Consider the following 17554-nt stretch of genomic DNA (forward strand, 5'->3'; position numbering starts at 1 on the left):
AGGAAGACGACCCTTTAACAGGCCCTGCGCTGGCTGCACCTCATCTGTTTTAATCTGACCTTTTAAACGGCAAATTCCAGGACGCTTCTAGGGTGGCAGCTCGAGCTCATACCGCTATCTTTTGGTTATATAATGAGGTTTCAAATAGGAAATGATTCTCTGCATGTCCGACGTGCAGGCCTGGTGACCATGGTGAAGTCTGCTTTTGTAAATAGCAAACAAGAGCCGAAGGCAAATGTCTGCTGCATGACTTAGATTTTTCCACTCGTGTTGAAAAAAATTGGTAAATCAGATAAACGAGGACAGCACTGAAAAAGTGCCCACATATTTCTTCATAAGGAGAAAATCATAATTTAAATGAAGTGAATCCAGAAGTAGATCCTAATTGTAGCAATCGTGGAGGGTTTGTTTGATCTGATTTGATTTGCGACCTGCTATACCTATAATTTCAAAATGGCTGCTCTCTCGGCTCGTAATGAGACCACAGCGGTAAGCGTTGTCTCAACGCATACGTTGGTCTGTGAATATACTGTAGTTTGAGTCCGCTGGAATTTGTAGTATGAGCGGCCGTGTCGAGGATGAAGCCTTATCTTTCCCCTGTGAGTTCATAAAATTTCCTCTCTGGTGGGAGAAAGGGGAGTCTGGTCAACACAAAGTTTGCCTCTCTTCATGTGATCAAGTCTTCCTCCCTGAGACTCTTGGCAGTCTGAGCATAATAAACAGAACATCTGCTGAATTTTCTAGGAAAAGGGATGTCGAAGAGTCAAACTGCTAAAAGTGATCAGACAAGAAAACGTGCGGCTCAGATTTGGTTTGGACCAGAGCTGATTTTTGAGGTCGATTCGCTTTGATTTTTGACTCGAAATTACAAGTGGCACTACTATTTAGTGGCTAATCTCAGTTATTTTTCAGGTTATTTATATTTATTACGAAGTGGACATCCAGTGGAGAGGATCTGACAGCGTGTTACAGATGTTGGTTCTCACAGGAGGTGAGCGGAGGGCCCCATGGTAATTGTGCTCATGACATGCAGGGGTTATTTGACCTGATGCCCCACCCTTGTCTTCATAGCTCTGTCGTTACCCTTCAGTTAGCGCCTTATCTCAGCTCCTTATCATCAGACTCAGGATCCAGAGAAGATCAGCCGTCGTCTCAGAAGCCGGGCTGCTCAGGTTACAGGTGAAATGACTTTACTGACGGGCCGGGGTAACTGTCTGTCTCTCCGCCTGTGAGCGAGCTCCTGCTCTGACATGTACACCACCATGTTTCTCCACACTGGTGGCCCCTCCACCGGTCCCACCAGGGTGGATATCTATTTTTATTTATGATGTGATTTAATAGCGGTTATGCGGTGTTGTGCATCAGCTGCAGAATCACAACTGAACGCCACAGAAGTGAAGATTAACATCTCGGGGAAGAAAAACTCATCAAAACATTATCTGATCATAATAAATCCTCATCTTCACATGGCACCCCTCAAATTAAAACCCTCCTTCAGCTGTCTCCGACTGTACTGGAATGACAGGAATTGCACCTTGAGGCTAACCGCTGCCTCGCCGTTCCAGCGCTCAGTTAGCGATAAGCTCACAACAACCTGTAAACTGCTGCAGACACACATTTCAGCTGTGCCTGTGTATGCGTGCCAATCAGTTGCTACATCGGTGCTCCAGTTAATGATTTGTACAGTAGAAGAAAAACCTGACAGAGGGAGAACTCAGAGCGAAACTGGCCTAGATGCAAACAATGTCGTCTTTTTTTTTTCTCACTTCTCCTCGGTGCACCTTGCCATGTTAAAGAGACTTGACCCGGGCGCTGCTGCTCACTCGCTCTGTAATATGGGGCTGGGCACCTTGAGAAGTGAGCTATCCATTGTCAAACCTCTTTGACCTGCTCTCTCCTTCAGCCTCTCCTATTTCCGCACAAAGACTCTCTAATGCCAGGTAGCTGGCGCTGGCATTCCTGTTGCATTCCACCATGGGGAAGTTGCTGGGATCAGGATGAAAAATGCCTGAAACAAAGGCCTACTCTCATTCACAGGGTTTAGGGTTCTGTGGGAAAGTCCAGGCTGGACAGAGGTTGGATGGCAGAGGAATGCGAAGCGGGGCATAGCTCACACAGCCTCTGCGGCACAGACGCAAAGACACATTGACAAGGTGGAGGTCTTCTTACACAGAGGGGAGTCAGAGCTCATGAAAGAGGATGATAGGAACCAGGCTAGCTGCAGTTTATCCCTCGTTTATTGTGTTCACAGACATCCACTCTGCAGACGTGATGGGGCGAGAAGCTCGGGCCGTAACCCACAAACGTGACACTTTCCATTGCATCTTTTTCCGGGATTATTGCCTTTTGTTCAGCAGCATCAGTAAAGAGAGATGTAATGCAATAAAGCAGTGGTTCCCGACGATTTTGGAAAAAGTTCTGGGAAATATTCTTATGCGCTTTGTGGTGGAGATTTAAATGAGAAGATTGATACCACACTCGTAACTGTAGCCAGTTAGCCAAACATTTCCAACAACCAGCACCTCTGAAGCCAAATTAACATGTTATTAGTTTTGTTTGTGTAAATATTACAACAGCAGGTTACGTGCAGGTCTATTTCTTGGCTCCAGAGCTGGAAAATAACAAAGTACAAATACTTTGCTACTGTACTCAAGTAGATTTTCCAGGTATCTACTTCACTTGGCAACTTTTTAATTTATTTCCTTTATTCATTTTAACACAAATATCTGCACTCTCTACTCCCTGCATCTTGAAAACAGGCTTGTTACTTTCAGTTGTCTCGATTATTTTTATTTCGTGTCAGTGCACGCCGCCTTCCCAACATCACAAGACTGATTTCAACCTATCAGGTGGCTGTATCCGCCTGTATTTTCTTATGATCTCAGTTTGTTTCTGCTCGGGACGCTTAACCAACCCAAAATGTCTGAATTTTGACGTCCTGGGAACGAGACTCAACAATCAGCTATCTTTGCGGTGCATTTAGGAACAGCTCGGACAAATCCTGCTTATTCTACCTTTAAGTTTGAACACGACGATAAGCTGGCCGGCACAGAGGGAAACTTTTTACTTATACATTTCAGAGCCTGTACTTGATTACTTTTTCTTGAGTAAAGCAGTTGAATCAGTACTTTAAAACAAGTGTGTGCACTTCTGCTCAAGTAAAGAATGTGTGCACTGGCTGACTGATTAGAAACTTCCGCTGTTTGACTTGTAAATGCATCACAGCCAAGAAACGGTCAGTCAGGTTTTCACTGCGTTGCTTTAGAGGTGCTGTAAGCTGCGTGTACTGTAGTTACCATTTGACGCAGCTGTGGCTATCTGCTTCCTCTTGTTTCCAGCCTCTGTGATAATAAGCCAAGCTAACCGACTGCTGGCTGCAGCCTAATATTTACCTGACAGATATGAAAATGAGATCGACCGACTTATCTAACTCTCTTCCATGAAAGCAAACAAGCGTCAAGCTATTCCTTTAACTTGAAACTGACTTGTGAGTCATTCAAATAGAAATAGACTTTTTGGGGATTTTTGAGCACTAAGGAGGTAAAGCAGTATTTCACAAGAAGAAGAACAAGCTAAATATTAGACAAGAGTTTTAAAAGCGAGACAAATATCTGTTTTTACTCTCTCTTTAATCGTCTGGTGACCTCTTAGATACTTCTCCCGTGTGTAAAGGTTTGAAGTCCATTCCTTTACCACCTCATGCTGAGGTTAAGTGCCTGACCTCACTTCACCCACCCTCCCCTGAGTCGGATCTGAACCTCGGCTTGTGAAGGTTTAGAGAGGAATTTACTGTCAAAGCCTTTTCCCTCTCCCACAACAAATACCAACAGATATTCCCTGATAATGCATCTTCAGCTACGAGGGAGAGAAAGACGCTAAGATGAGCAACATTTAAGGTTCTTTAAAGTGGAGCTTTTCGAAGGCCAGATCCTTCATATGTTAGTGGGATTTAATGATTACAGACGATTATTATTATTATTATTTTGAACCATATTTGCAGTAGCGATTCATGGTCCCCAGAAGATAAATCCTAACTACTTTTAGGTAAAACATGTTGGTTTTAAACATTAAAAAAAAACTAAAATTATCAACAGAAAGTGACGAAATAGCAGTTTCAACGTTAAATCAAACACTGTACTGTGTTGCTTAGATATCTAGTGAAGTTAGCATGCTAACCAGGGGAGCATGCCTATGTTCCCTCAGCCCTATGTTCCTACCCTAACCACTTCCCCTTCCCTAAACCCAACCCTTCCCTTTCTCTAACCCTAACCTCTTCCCCTTCCCTAACCCAAAAAGTGTGGGAACATAGGGCTGTGGGACCATTGGGCTGTGGGAACATAGGCATGACCCCCTAACCAGCTAGCTCCAGCCCGCCCTGTCTCATAACACCGCTCAGAACTCCCCGTCTGGACCGCAAGCTGCACGTCTAACTGAGCTAACTACAGTTAGCAGCAGTCAGCGGTTACTCTGCTTATTGTTTGGAGTGGCTGGCCAATTCTTACATATTGCAGCTTTACGTTCCACTGTACTTTTTCCAGTAGGAGCCTGGAAATGTTCGAGTTAGCATGTTAGCATGCTGATGTTAGCCAAAAGCACTGCTCTCAGTGCAGCCTCACAGAGGCCGTCAGCATGGCTGTAGACTCTGAGTTCAGTTTTGTGCAGCTCCACACATGTTGAACTTTGAAATACATATACCTGCAGTATATTCTGAATGTATACGCAGCTACAACAATGCTAAACTCAGCGGTTTGCATTCCACTAAACACAACTAACCGCACAACGTCACAACAACCTGCAGATCAAACCGAGACAACCATAGATCTGCTGTCAAACAGGAAGACTTCCTGAGCTTTGTCAGTACGAACGGCATCAGTGAAAAAACTCTGCAATTTCCACATTTCACACATAACTAGCTGCTTGTTTTTCCTGTAAACAATGCCTATCTCTCCATGTCGATGAGCGCTGACAGTTGTTGATAAAACCTTTTTCCTCGAGGTCTTTGTCCGATTCTTTTTCTCATGAAGATAAAATCACAGACGAGCACACCTAAACAGTAAAAGCTGCGATTTGTTTATACTCCGAGCTGTGGCCGGCTATCAGATCGGGGCTATATATCATCTCCAGAGTCCATACGTAGTGTGCGGTTGTGGGGCGTTGGAGATGGAGCACGAGGGGAAATGAGAGGAGATCTGTCGCAGCCCACATGCCCCTTCAGCTTCTCTGATGTGGCTTTAAGACTTCCGATGAAATGCGAGGCCTTCTGGGATAGCACTTAAGTGGTCTCCAGAGTTTTTGCGAGCGTGTGTTTTCGAGTGTGAACGAGAGCCTGTAGCTTACTGTATCTCAGTTAGTGGTAACCTTTCTCCTGTGATATGTGAGGACGCCGTGGGCAGACTGCGGCTTTTCAAAAGAATGAGGGAGTGCCGCTACAAACGAAAGGGCACAGCAAACTATAACACACAGGTGATTTTCTAAAGGGTAGGGCACGTTGATAACAACGTTCTGCCTCTTTAACCTCACTTCCGCCTGACATTACTGCTGTTTTCTCATGGCCTCTTATCAATCTTATGCAAACAAGGTGCTCTGGCTCATGAGATTAACAGTGAGCTATTATCCCTGCTATCTCCTGTGATCCATTAGGGACTACTTTAAAGGATAATAAGTGAGTTAAGATGAGGGAAAATGTTAATGTTCAGGGATATTTAAAACCATTTTTTTTTTATGCTTTCCTGCTTTTCGTTAAGTGAATAAGGCTGCTGAGAGGCCCTGCCCCTCTCATCTGCAGCCTGTTATGGCGGAGCGGGAGGATGACATCATATTGGTCTCGGAGCGGCGGCTGGTAATTGGCCCGCTCTCCTCCTCCAGCGGCACGGGCCAAACAGAACACACAAGTGGAGCCAGGCAATGCAAGTCAGATGCACCGGGTTTTTCCAGAGTGGCTGGTGGGGCCTCAGCGCAGACTGAGAGCCAAGAGGCCTCGGAGAGGGGGTGCACCGATCCAACTGTAAATGTCAGAAATGAATGAAGGGCCTCAACTCAAAATGAAATCTGATATAATGCGCCCCAGGCCAGCCTGTTTGATCTGCTGTACAATCCGCTGCTGTAGTCGTCTGGATAACTGCGCCTATTCTCCGTGATATGACACTGCAAAAGCGTTTTCATGTGGAAGTTTCTGCGAGAGCCAACGTCAATGAGCTCTCAGCCCACACAAAGTTCCATTACAGCGAGGCTGAACTGCTGCACCTCTGGGCTGCAGAGGAGCCGCAGCCAGCGACTGTAATATTAAAGATCACTGCGCAATCTCCCGGCTCTGAAGGAGTTCACATGCCTTCGCAATGCGGATGCATTACTGATGATAGATGATGTAAAGCTCCACAAGGCATCATTCTGAAATTCCTCGCACATGTGAATAACGGCCAGAGGATGAAACATCTGGAAATAAGATTAAAACCTCTGCAGGTTCAGATGTGTGGACGAAAAAAAAAAAAATCTCATCAGCAGGACAATAGCATGCAAAACATCTTATCTCATTAGCTTTTTAAGCAGCGTTTTTGATGTGGCAACATGAGTAAAGGCCTAATTAGTTGCAGTGGATGATGATGTGTGAAGGAGACCTGGTTCTACCCCGTGGCCAGTCTCACACACAGCAGGCTGGGCCGAGACGTTGGATACCTCTTTTCTAATAAAGCGCAGTCTTTATCTTTTATAGAGGCTGCTCAGTCGTACCACCATGTTTCCTGCTATGTGGTGGTTGCACACACACACACACAAAAAAAAAAACCTGAGGTGTGCTGATCTTCTGATTACATAGGCGGAGCATTACATAAAACTCTGTTATCATCTGAAAGAACAGTTGTGAGAACACGTTTGGTATCTAAAGCCTGTGTGGGAAAACATGCGTTCCTGTTGTGTCAGAAGAGGGTGCAGTGCTCGGCGTGTTGGCACGTGCCCGCGCGCCTGTCTGTTGCCCATTGTTGTTTCCCCACATTAGTGACAGATAGACGGGCGTAAGTCGTGAAAACAGAAGGAGCTCGTAGGTGGTGAGAACATCAGAGTTCCCGTCACGGACGAGATGCAACTCAGCGTCTGTGGGCTAAAAAAAATGACTGACTGAGCAAGAAAAGGCTGCTCTCACTGAACTGAGTCTTTGAACGCTTTCGCTCTCAGGACTCTGTCAGGTACTGCACCGAGCTGTGAAGTTGTGCGCCGCAAGTCACTGGAGGTGTTGTTACCATGACGAAACACTATTTGTTGTATGTATAATGGACTTCTGGCAAACGTTCTAGCGTCCTGCGGCCTGAGAGAGGAGATACAGAGTGGTGATGAATGCAACAGAAGTGACGAGGCCCTCTCACTTTGTCCTTCACAGCCTCTTTTTTTAAGGCAGATAGAGAACATCAAGTTGAAAATGAATACTTGTTGGTGATGTGTTAGCGACCCCCACCGATGTATGATTTAATAATAAGTTAGCACTTCCTGTTCCCTCGGCTTGAAGTCCATGGATTTTATGAATGGGTTTCCAGTTTAATGCCTTAAACAAAGTCTGTTGTTCACACAAGCGTAAGAGATTTTCAGGTTTTGTTCTACAACATGAAATGCGTACAGAAGCTGTCTGAGACATTCAACGTCATCACATCGAACACAGAGACTCATCTACTCATTAAAATGTTGTTCGTTTATAGCATAACGTTAGCTTTTCACTCAAAGTGGTGTTGAACAAAACATGCAGGTATCATAAACTTGTCGATGCTAACAGGTTAGCCTACAAAAATGCGTCATCCCTGCAGCACTCCATTGACTTTTGACTATGCTATCTATTAGTATGGAGGGGGCATAACAATATAGCTTCTATCACAATACACTGGCATACACGCAGCTGTTTTCTTTGCAAAAATATGTATTTTCTCGTCCATATTCTCGTCTTATTCTTCATTGTTTTTATCTGCAAATCAGCCCACAAACAATGTGGACTGCTCGTTTCTTGTGTGCTGCTCGCACGTGTTTTTTCTTCCTTTTTTTTTTTTGTGTTGTTGACAACAGTTTGGACAGCAGTCAGACTCGTGGGGGAGAGATCCTGTAACGTGTGACCTACTGTCGCTGATTAGTCATGCAGCGCGCAAACCGCAGTAACGGAATATGCAAACGAGGAGGAAGAAGAATTTAAAAATGAAAATAAAAATATCTTTCAGATTTGTTTGGATTGCTTGAGCGTTAGGGAGTGTAATACAGAGCTGTTGAGGCGTATTGGCCTCCACCCATGCACGCCTCCCTCCCACAGCCCACAGGAAAAGAAAAGAGAGGTAGTTTGATGTCAGATCACTCCAAAATGAGTTTTTTCAACATTTATTTGACACATAACAAGAGGTAACTGGACTATTTACACAAGGACAGGCTCAGAAACTTGGAAATCGTCATATTTAAAGTCCCCTCAGTGTATTGTAGATAAAAGTTTCAGTTCTCGGGAGAAGTGTTTGTTGAACCATTCATACAATAACTGGTTTGTAGGTGTGAAACCATTTAGCATGACTTAGCCTTTTTCACTTCCTGTCAAAAGTCATCTGAGGACACATCCAACTCAAAGAGCTGGTCAGAGCTTAACTTTTTAAAAAGTGGACTTTACAGGAAAATGTTCCCATGTAGCCTTTCTTTCATTCTTCGCTGCTGCTGCTGCACATTTCCCACTACATCCTCTCTCAGCTGGTGAGCTAGCTGTCGAGGCAGAAACTGCGCCGGAGGGAGGAAATGATTATAGCATAAGGGAATGTGTTATCATTTTCTCCCTCTTGTGCACGCTCTCCAAACCAGTTGAATGTCATACATTTGTGTTTCTTATCTGCAACATGAGAAAGAAGCACATTTCATAAAGATGACACAGGTCCTCTGCATTTTTTTTTTTTTTTTTGTAGATTTGAACGCTTCCGTGTGTCATGTAAAGACGATTACTGGACATGTGCGGTGAAATATCAAATGTCATGTAGGCTGTTGTCTGGCTGCACAGTGGAAAAGTCTATATCACATTCCCAATCCATCAAACCCGGCTCTCTGGAGGAAGCAGACCCAGCTGTTGTCAGCCATTGATACCTTTGTTGTTCCTCTCTGTTGAACCGCAATAGTTTGCCGTCGCAACACTCAGCTGCTGTTAGTTCATGTCATATTCTGTCAGTCGGCCTTAAAAAAAAATTCCTGCCTCATTCTTTCTCTCACAGTCATGTTAAAAATCGCTGCTGGCTGGTTGACTTCTGATCGTCAACTCAGAAATGTCAGCTAACTAGCAGGTAGGTCATGCAACAATAAAGAAAAGGGGCTTTGAAGTTTACAGACTCAACCAAACTGTAAAAACGTACAGTATACTTAAGTTGTAAAAAACTTCATTTTATGCCTTTTTAGACATTAATCATTGTTAGAGACTCTACACATCATTTAGATACTTCCCTCTGTTAGACAAATTGCACAAGGAAAACTACTGAAGCTTAATAAAATCAAATTACATAATTTTACTAGAGTCAGAGGCTGCAGAGCTGCTACCTGGCAAACATTAAGCTAGGCTAGCTACATTTTAGCTGGGCTAGCTATCTTTAGCCTCTATGTTAGGCAAACTGGGCAGGGAAAAGTATGCACAAATGTTCTTTTATCTTCTTTTAAACTAATGCTAGTTTGATATATTAATTAATAAATACATTTAAATATGTCATTCAAAGGAACGTTGTTGTAATCACATACATTTATGTGGAGTCAGAGGCTATTTGGCTATGGTTAAGCTAGGCTAGCTACCTTTTAGCTAGGCTAGCTATCTTTAGCCTCTGTGTTATGAAGTTTAAAGGAAAGTTAACGTTATCAAATCACATGAATTTCATCAGCGTCAGAGGCCGCAGAGACGACTACTTGGCTTGTGTTGAGCTAGGCTAGCTACCTTTTAGCTAGGCTAGATAAGTTAGGCAAACTGGGCAGGGAAAGGTATGTACAAATGGTCTTTTATCTTCTTTTAAACTAATGCTAGTTTGATATATTAATTCATGAATACATTTAAATGTGACATTTAAAGGAACGTTATCGTAGTCACATACATTTTAGTAGAGTCAGAGGCTATTTGACTATGGTTAAGCTAGGCTAGCTACTTTTTAGCGTGAGTAGCCTATCTGGTGGGTCTTTTTCTTCATTACGATTAGATTTGGACATCTGTGATGAAACCGATTCAAATTTACTAAGATGTTAGAGTATCAAGTTGGTTTAAATTGCGATAAAGTGGATAAGTTAGCTACCTCCTGAGCTAGCTTCAACTAGCTGGAGTGCACACACTGCAGTTCACATTTCTATTATTTACATATAGAGTAAGATATCAGAAAAGTCAGATTCGGATGTGATGTGTAGTTAATGTAATATTTATATTTCGGTATAGATGATGTTGCAGCCGGGGTTGATCTTAACGTTGTGATGTGGGATTTAGGTCCATTATCACTGTATTTGTATCACAGACCACACTGAGGCAGAAGGACTACAGTCTGAGAACATACATACACAGTCCCCTTCACATCTGAGAACACATATCAAGTTGACAGCCGTGACTGCAAAGGTGGAGTGAGGAGCCGCACCTTGAAAGCCCTGGCAACTTCTCATGTCTAGCAAACAGCCACATGTGTCAAACTTCTCCTCCCACGCGGCACATTTCACACATTCCTCAAGAATGTTTGCTTTTTTTTTTCTTTACCAGGTCAAGAGAATGAACCCAAAGCTGCATTGTGTGTCTCGCTGGCTTTGTGCAGCTTTTGGAGGTCGCTCTATGGAGCTATTTCATCTTGTGCAATTTGTTCTTTGCCCAGTCATCAGTTTTTCTCCCGTCCGATTTGAAACTCGTGCTTCTCCCAGTGAGTATTTATGTCTTCATGGGCTAACCATAAAGAGAGCCTCCCTGTGCTTTCATTTCCTCAGTGACAGTGGGAATCCTGACCAAGGGCTTGAGCTCTGACCATGTTTCTCTCCATAGCACATGTCCCACTACTTCCTGTTATCAATGATTACATAAGGAAACAAAGACATCCTAGGTTTTTTAGGAAAGTACCCCCCTCACCCCCCCTTCGATTTCCATGACAATGGACGAGGTTTAAGTTTCTTTTTGACTCTGACAAGCGGAAATCTTACACAATATCGTTGTCGAGGACGTGACTGTAATTCTTGACAGAATGGAAAACTGTGGCCCAGTCCACACGAACACACGTATTTTTGGAAATGGGGTTTTAAAATCTTGTTAAGTCCAACACACCTGAAACGCATGTACCATTGCAATGTCCATTTGAGTATATCATTCTCAGTTTCTGTCTGTCCAGATGTAAACACTGAACTTCTGCATATCTTACCCCTTAAAGGAGTTTTCCTTAAGGTCTATCTGACCTACAACGGCGTTTAAGTGTGCACGAAAGACCCAAACCCATTGAAAAAGCTTTGTTTAAAGAAATACCAGTGTACGCACAGACAAGGCATATGTCTCCAGACATGCTAGTGGCTCTTTAAGGCTGTATTTTGGCATAGTGAGCCAAATGCTAACGCCAGTTTTAACCGAACATGTGAATTATATTTTTCCTGTTGGTGGCTCAGGAAGAAAAGTCCAACTTGACATGTGTCGTCGTGCTCCGACCAGAATGTGTGTCATCTGTGTGTTACAGGACGAGCCCTTACAGGTAACCAAAGGTCTGTTGCGTAATGTGATGTCTCTCATGCACACAATATGTAGGTCGCCACAACGGGATGGGTTCCCACTATAAACAGCGTTGAGGATGCAGAGTGACGGAGCCGGAACTTCAGCAGAGCTCCCCAGGGGCGAGGCCTCGGCCCTGGGAAGCAGTGGCCGAGGATCAACCGGACCATCGCAGCTTCAGGCCGCAGCAGCACTGTGAACCTCCTTCTTTCCCAGCGTGGGCCGGCCCTTGACTGACATCTGAACAACTACTAGAATAAGTCCAGTTCCTCCCAGACTTTTGGTGGGAAGAACTGATGAGTTTCACTTCAATGACTCGAGGCAAAGAGGAAAATGTTTTCTCCTGGGCGGTGACTATTATTAACAGGCCTGATAGACTGCTAAACATTGCAGTCCTTGTGGGAATGTTTAGTTGGATCAAATGTCATGTTTCCAGGAGTGTGAAATCATGTGGTGTGTGTGTGCATAGCATGTCATATCATGATCAGTCTGATCCACCTCTCATAGCTCGGGGGGCTCTTAGCTCGGTAACAAAGCCCTGGTATCTGGTTCTGCAAGGTTGTTATTTGATTAAGACTAATCTCCAGGCTTTGATTTCAACTGGTTTTGTTTGGGGTGGAAGTACTTCTTGCTCTTTTTCTCTGTCTAAACTAAAGCCTGTTGAACTGGATTTGAAGTTCTCTGAACCAAAAAGGGCTGCACCCAAAGTAATGTGTGCTGGGGAAGAGACATGGGAAACTGCTGGCATAGTTAGGATGACAGATCAGAGTGGAAACATTGCATTTTTTACAGAAATTGCGATCCAGAGAATATTCTGACACACTTGTTTTTTATACATGATTAAAGCAACATTATGTAGATTATCCTTCACACCCTTTTTGGGTGCAACACAACCGTTGTCATACAAATCCCAGGTTTCTGTAACAATAAGTCAGATGTGATGTTGCTAACTACAAACAAAACTTGGCACATCAAAACAATATGATGTCTTGAAAACGTACAGTATGTCCTGAATTTAACAAAGTTTGCAAAAGCGATCCACACGACTCAGAACAGTAAAGCCAAGCTAACATAACTTGAACCCAGATAGCACACAAACGGCACCAAGACAGCATGGGGAGCGCTCGCTAAGTGGGAAGACGATGGCGAGACATCGACCAAATGCTGACGTCTCGCCAGCGTCTCTGCAATGTCTTTCCGACGTAACTCGCGCCGACGTCTGCAAGATGTATGTGTGCTATTGGGGAACCAGAGACGCTAACACCTGGCTGTAACATGCTACGGGCTAAACCTCAGTCGAAATGGGCTCATCTGGCTTATGATCAAAAGTTAGTGACTTTGCTAACATAGCATAGATGAGATGTTTCCCCCTGTTTCCAGTCTTTATGCTAGGCTAAGTTAACCGGCTGTTGCTTCATTTTTAAACAGACAAACACGAGAGTCTCGAGGAATGAACGTAGATTTAATCTTTCCATCCATTCCTGCACTCGAGCGAGAGATGAGATGATTTCTGTAATGCTGCCCAGTATGTAGAAATCCCTTGGCGTGGTCAGAGACAGGAACGCCCTGGTGGATACAGACTCTAAGTTAATGGTCTGGGTGCCACTCTGCTCCACCGGACCTCCTCCGGATTGACCCCCCACACCCAGAACAGGATCAAAGCCAGGCTGGACGTCAGGGAAAAGAGGAGACTGATGTTGTCATCCAGGCCTGACCACACCATCACCACACATACTCATATCATGGTATTTCCTGCTAGATAGGCCTGGTATGCCCCTTTTTGTCTTTCTTGGTCTCTCTGGAATGCCAAATTACACAATAAGCGAGGGAAACATCGGATTGTGCCATCGCTCCGAGTTTTTGTTTGTCTGCATCTCTAACAGTGGTGGTGGGAAACTCGGCGCTGACCAGAGATGGACCAAAAAATTGCTTTGTGGTTGAAGTGAAGTGGTCCTTTCAGGGCTATATTACGCCGTAATGGCTTTGCTTCCTGTATTTCATACACTCTGCCTTTGTCTTCTGTGCTTAATGGGATAAATGTAGTGTGTTCGCAATGTCATAGTTGGCGAAGAATGCTAGAATGGTTTCAATTTTAAGACAGGGTCATTACAAGAAGAGTTACCTCACAGAAACAATATTCCCCACTCCCACTTCGATCTATTCAACTGACAATACTTGTCAGTGTGTGTTGGTGTCTTTGGCTGCATTTCATGACGCGTTTCTCAATCTGCAATCCATGAGGCTCATTGTCTTGCCTGCCTTCGACGCTCACACTGATAACAGGTTGATTTCCATCCTCAAGTTTGAATGCGTGAGACGTTTTGGGGGCCTTCTTAGTCCCCCTGCTGAATTTAATCAAGCAATGAGGTGAATTAAGGGCTGAGAGCTGACTCAGCCTTACAGAGGCCTCTTTATGCCGCTGCTGAAGTCGAGGAGGCCCAGGGTTAGCATGCATCACACACAGGAAAACACCAGGCAGCTCCCAGACAGTCCAGGCCCCAGCGGTCCGCCCCTCAAACCCTCCCTGCCTGCACATTTATAAGGAGCATATCGCCTCGCTAGAGCCACGTTCAAAGAGCTCTCGTTCACATCGCGAGGCCCCCCATTTCCTCCTCTCTCTCAGGAGGGAAATGTAAGTGTGCAGGAGTGGAAATGTTACAGAGTCGAAGGGAAGTGAATGGCCGAAGAAAGCAATGTTATTTGTGGAACAGTGAGGCCCGTGGCTTAAAATAAACTCACGCAAAATGACTTACTGGAAACTGCTCAGTCCTCTGCTGCTGATTAATGCCTCATTTTTCTATGGGTACAGTGAGCGTTAGAGAGAAGGACATGAAGAGAAAACACTAACTTTTGTTTGATTCAAGGTCATCGAGTGGCCAGCTGCAAGGCCCTCTATCTACCCCTGGGATCTGTCTTTCTATTGGACATCCTGTCTCTGATGAATTGTCACTCTTCTCATTTAAGATCACACAGAGGAAGCAGGCCGCTGCCAAGGGCACGCCCACTCCGTCCTCTCCGGCCAATCGCCTCGCTACAGTTGTCCAGCATCCTTCGCACTCAGAAAAACCGCAGCTGCCACAGGAGCTCCTCCGCCGGAATTTTTGTTTGTGTCCTTCCTTCCCTAATCTCTGACCACACACACTTGTTCACTTGTGACAGGCAACCGCTGCCTCCTGGCCCCGGGCCAGTCTCTACCCCACCCCACCCCCTGTCCCCACCTCCACCCCCCATCTTCTGCAGCGCCCTGAGACATCTGTGTGCTCTGAGGCGAACGAGCAGGAAAGCTTTGGGGGGGGGGGACGACGACTTCAGAGTCGACTGCTGGAACAGAACAAGGGTGCCCCCACAGCAGAGTTACATAACAGATCGAAATGTAGACGTACGCTCACATGAAGAACATCACTCTCCTCTGCAGACGCATGCTGAGCTCTCGCACCGTGAACATGGACGTGCTTTACAAGCATGCGTGTTTTTTTTTCAGATGCAAAAGTGCTTCTTTGAGTGATTCACAGTGTAATGAAGAGGAAGTGATCTCACCCAATTAAAATCCAACCTATGTCGCATGCCGCTTATGACTTAATCCAGGCTTCCTCCTTTGTGCCAAGTGTCCCTGCCCACCCCCCACATGCAGAAGATTGAGTGTTCTTCCAGGGCTTTGTGTGAGGATATTGGATCCACATTATTTGCAGTCGTTCTTAAAAATTAAGGACATTTCTCACATTCTTAAAGTGGAAACAGACCCCCCCCCCCACGCCCTGATGCCGCTGTTGCAAAGACAACTGGATGGTTTCTGTTTTCCTCAGAGTGGCAACTACCAAAACACAGGACAACACACGGGTTTATTCATTCCTTTAGTCCATAATAGAGACACGAAAGCAGATAGAGATGGTGCCTCACAGGAGATTTCATGTCCGGTGGCTGATAAAATTGAAGTGAAAGCGAGGTTAATAGGGAACCAATCTAAGCGCTGATGGTGTCATTATTCTACAGACATTAGTTTGTATAAGCAATAATTACTTCATGATCAAAAGTTAAACCAAAAGCTTCCAGTTTCAGGCCGACACATCAAACCGACATATAAAACCAGCAGCGACGAAAGCCGACCACTGTGTTGCTGTGTCTCAGTCAAAAATCTGCACTTGAACACATCGCATAGACTAGAGCGGACGTCCAGCTAGTTCACACGTTCTGAGAGAGGTTAACTCTCCATACCACCAGGTCGCGGTCGTCTATAGTCGTCTATTTAGAAGAAATCTAGAAGACTCAGGATTGCGATATACAAACCGTTAACATGGCAGCGTTTTTTGACACCACTCTTACTCGCGATGGCCCTCACATTGGCTGCGGGAGTTGGAAATGTACTTCTACAGCCAGATTAGAAGATTAATACCTATATTCTTGTCCTTCTGTTGAATATAAACCCATAGCATGAAGGAGGCTAGCTTAGCTTAGCTTAGTTAAAAGGCTAAAACAGGTATTTTGAAAACAGGGTTTCAAAACAGAAACGATCTCCATCCAGACAAGCATTTTAGCACCATTTCAGAAATAATCTCCGTCCATACTAGCACACCTGAAACACATCACTTGACCATTGAGCATGTGTGTGTCGGTGTGAACAGGAAGCAGATTTTATACTCTGGTTGGTTGCTTTGTTACAGAAACTACTGTTACTGTTGTCTGTCTGTATGGCATAATGGAGGCATAAAAAAGCCACATTTTAAGAAATACCTGTGCACGTGTGGACAGGGCCTAAGTTCACCTGCTGCGAGCTGACAGACATGAGAGTGGTGAAGACTTTCTCATCCAACTCTTCGAATGTGAATCTCTCAAAATGTGAACTATCCTGTCGAAGGAGTCTTTACAGCAGCAGCAGCACCGGTCGTTTTGCTGTACGAGCCTTAATGCCTCGTTTTAGCACCTTATAGATCCTCTTTTGTTTAAAGCGTACCCTCTTCCTCTCCCCTCCTCTGTCTGCTATTACTCCTGAGTGCGTGGTGGAGAATAGGGCAATGTTCTCAGAGCCTCTGGTAGGAGTGAGGGATGCAAGCTGCCGGACGTCAGACTTGTATACAGACTTAATGGAGGAGGGGGGGGGGGGGAGATTCGGCAATGACCGAGACCCAAACTGTAGAAAAGAAACCCTCTTGTGTTCACGACCCAGACGACTAAAGACCAGGCCCGGATGTTGCTCTCTGTCCCGTCATTGTCTTCTCAAATGTTGGCATTTTCAGTTTGAATGATGGCTTTTAGTTTAGCCAAAACATTCCTAAGACACAGTGTGGAAAACACCCTCTTTTTCCTGTGCTGATTTGACGTCGCTCCCATTTGTTTTCTAATCTCGCTGCGTAGTTGAGTGCAAATTAGCTGGTTGCGCCACAGGGCCTCCAATCACATCTTAAGGGACTGATGATGGGAGTTACTCAAGCACTAAGGAAGTGGGATTTACACATACAAAAAATATAATTATGAGATGCTGGGGAGAGAAAACCACACCATCCAAACAGTCATTTCTCAGATCCTGCACATGATTTGCTGAACTCCTCCTGGAAAGCACCTACTTTCCCACCTTTGCCCCCCAACCACTTTGCGACGAGTGGCACTGACAGGACGGCTTTGATGTGTGACGCCGGCGATAGCGGCGCGCTCCACGCTTGCTGATAGCCTGACCAGAATAGCATGTGAAAGGGCAAGAACATGCGACTAGCCATGAACATGTATGTCGCCTACTATTCATGTTTTGGAACGGGTGTTTAGTCCACTTCCAGCAGGGTGTAATCAGTTGATGTGAAAGCATATAGTATGCAACCATGTGACAGACAGAAGCCACTTTATCTGCTCTGCTGCCTGAGCTACAGCGGCTATCAC

This window comes from Pagrus pagrus, assembly GCF_965226575.1.
Source record: "Pagrus pagrus genome assembly, chromosome: 23".
NCBI lineage: Eukaryota > Metazoa > Chordata > Actinopteri > Spariformes > Sparidae > Pagrus > Pagrus pagrus.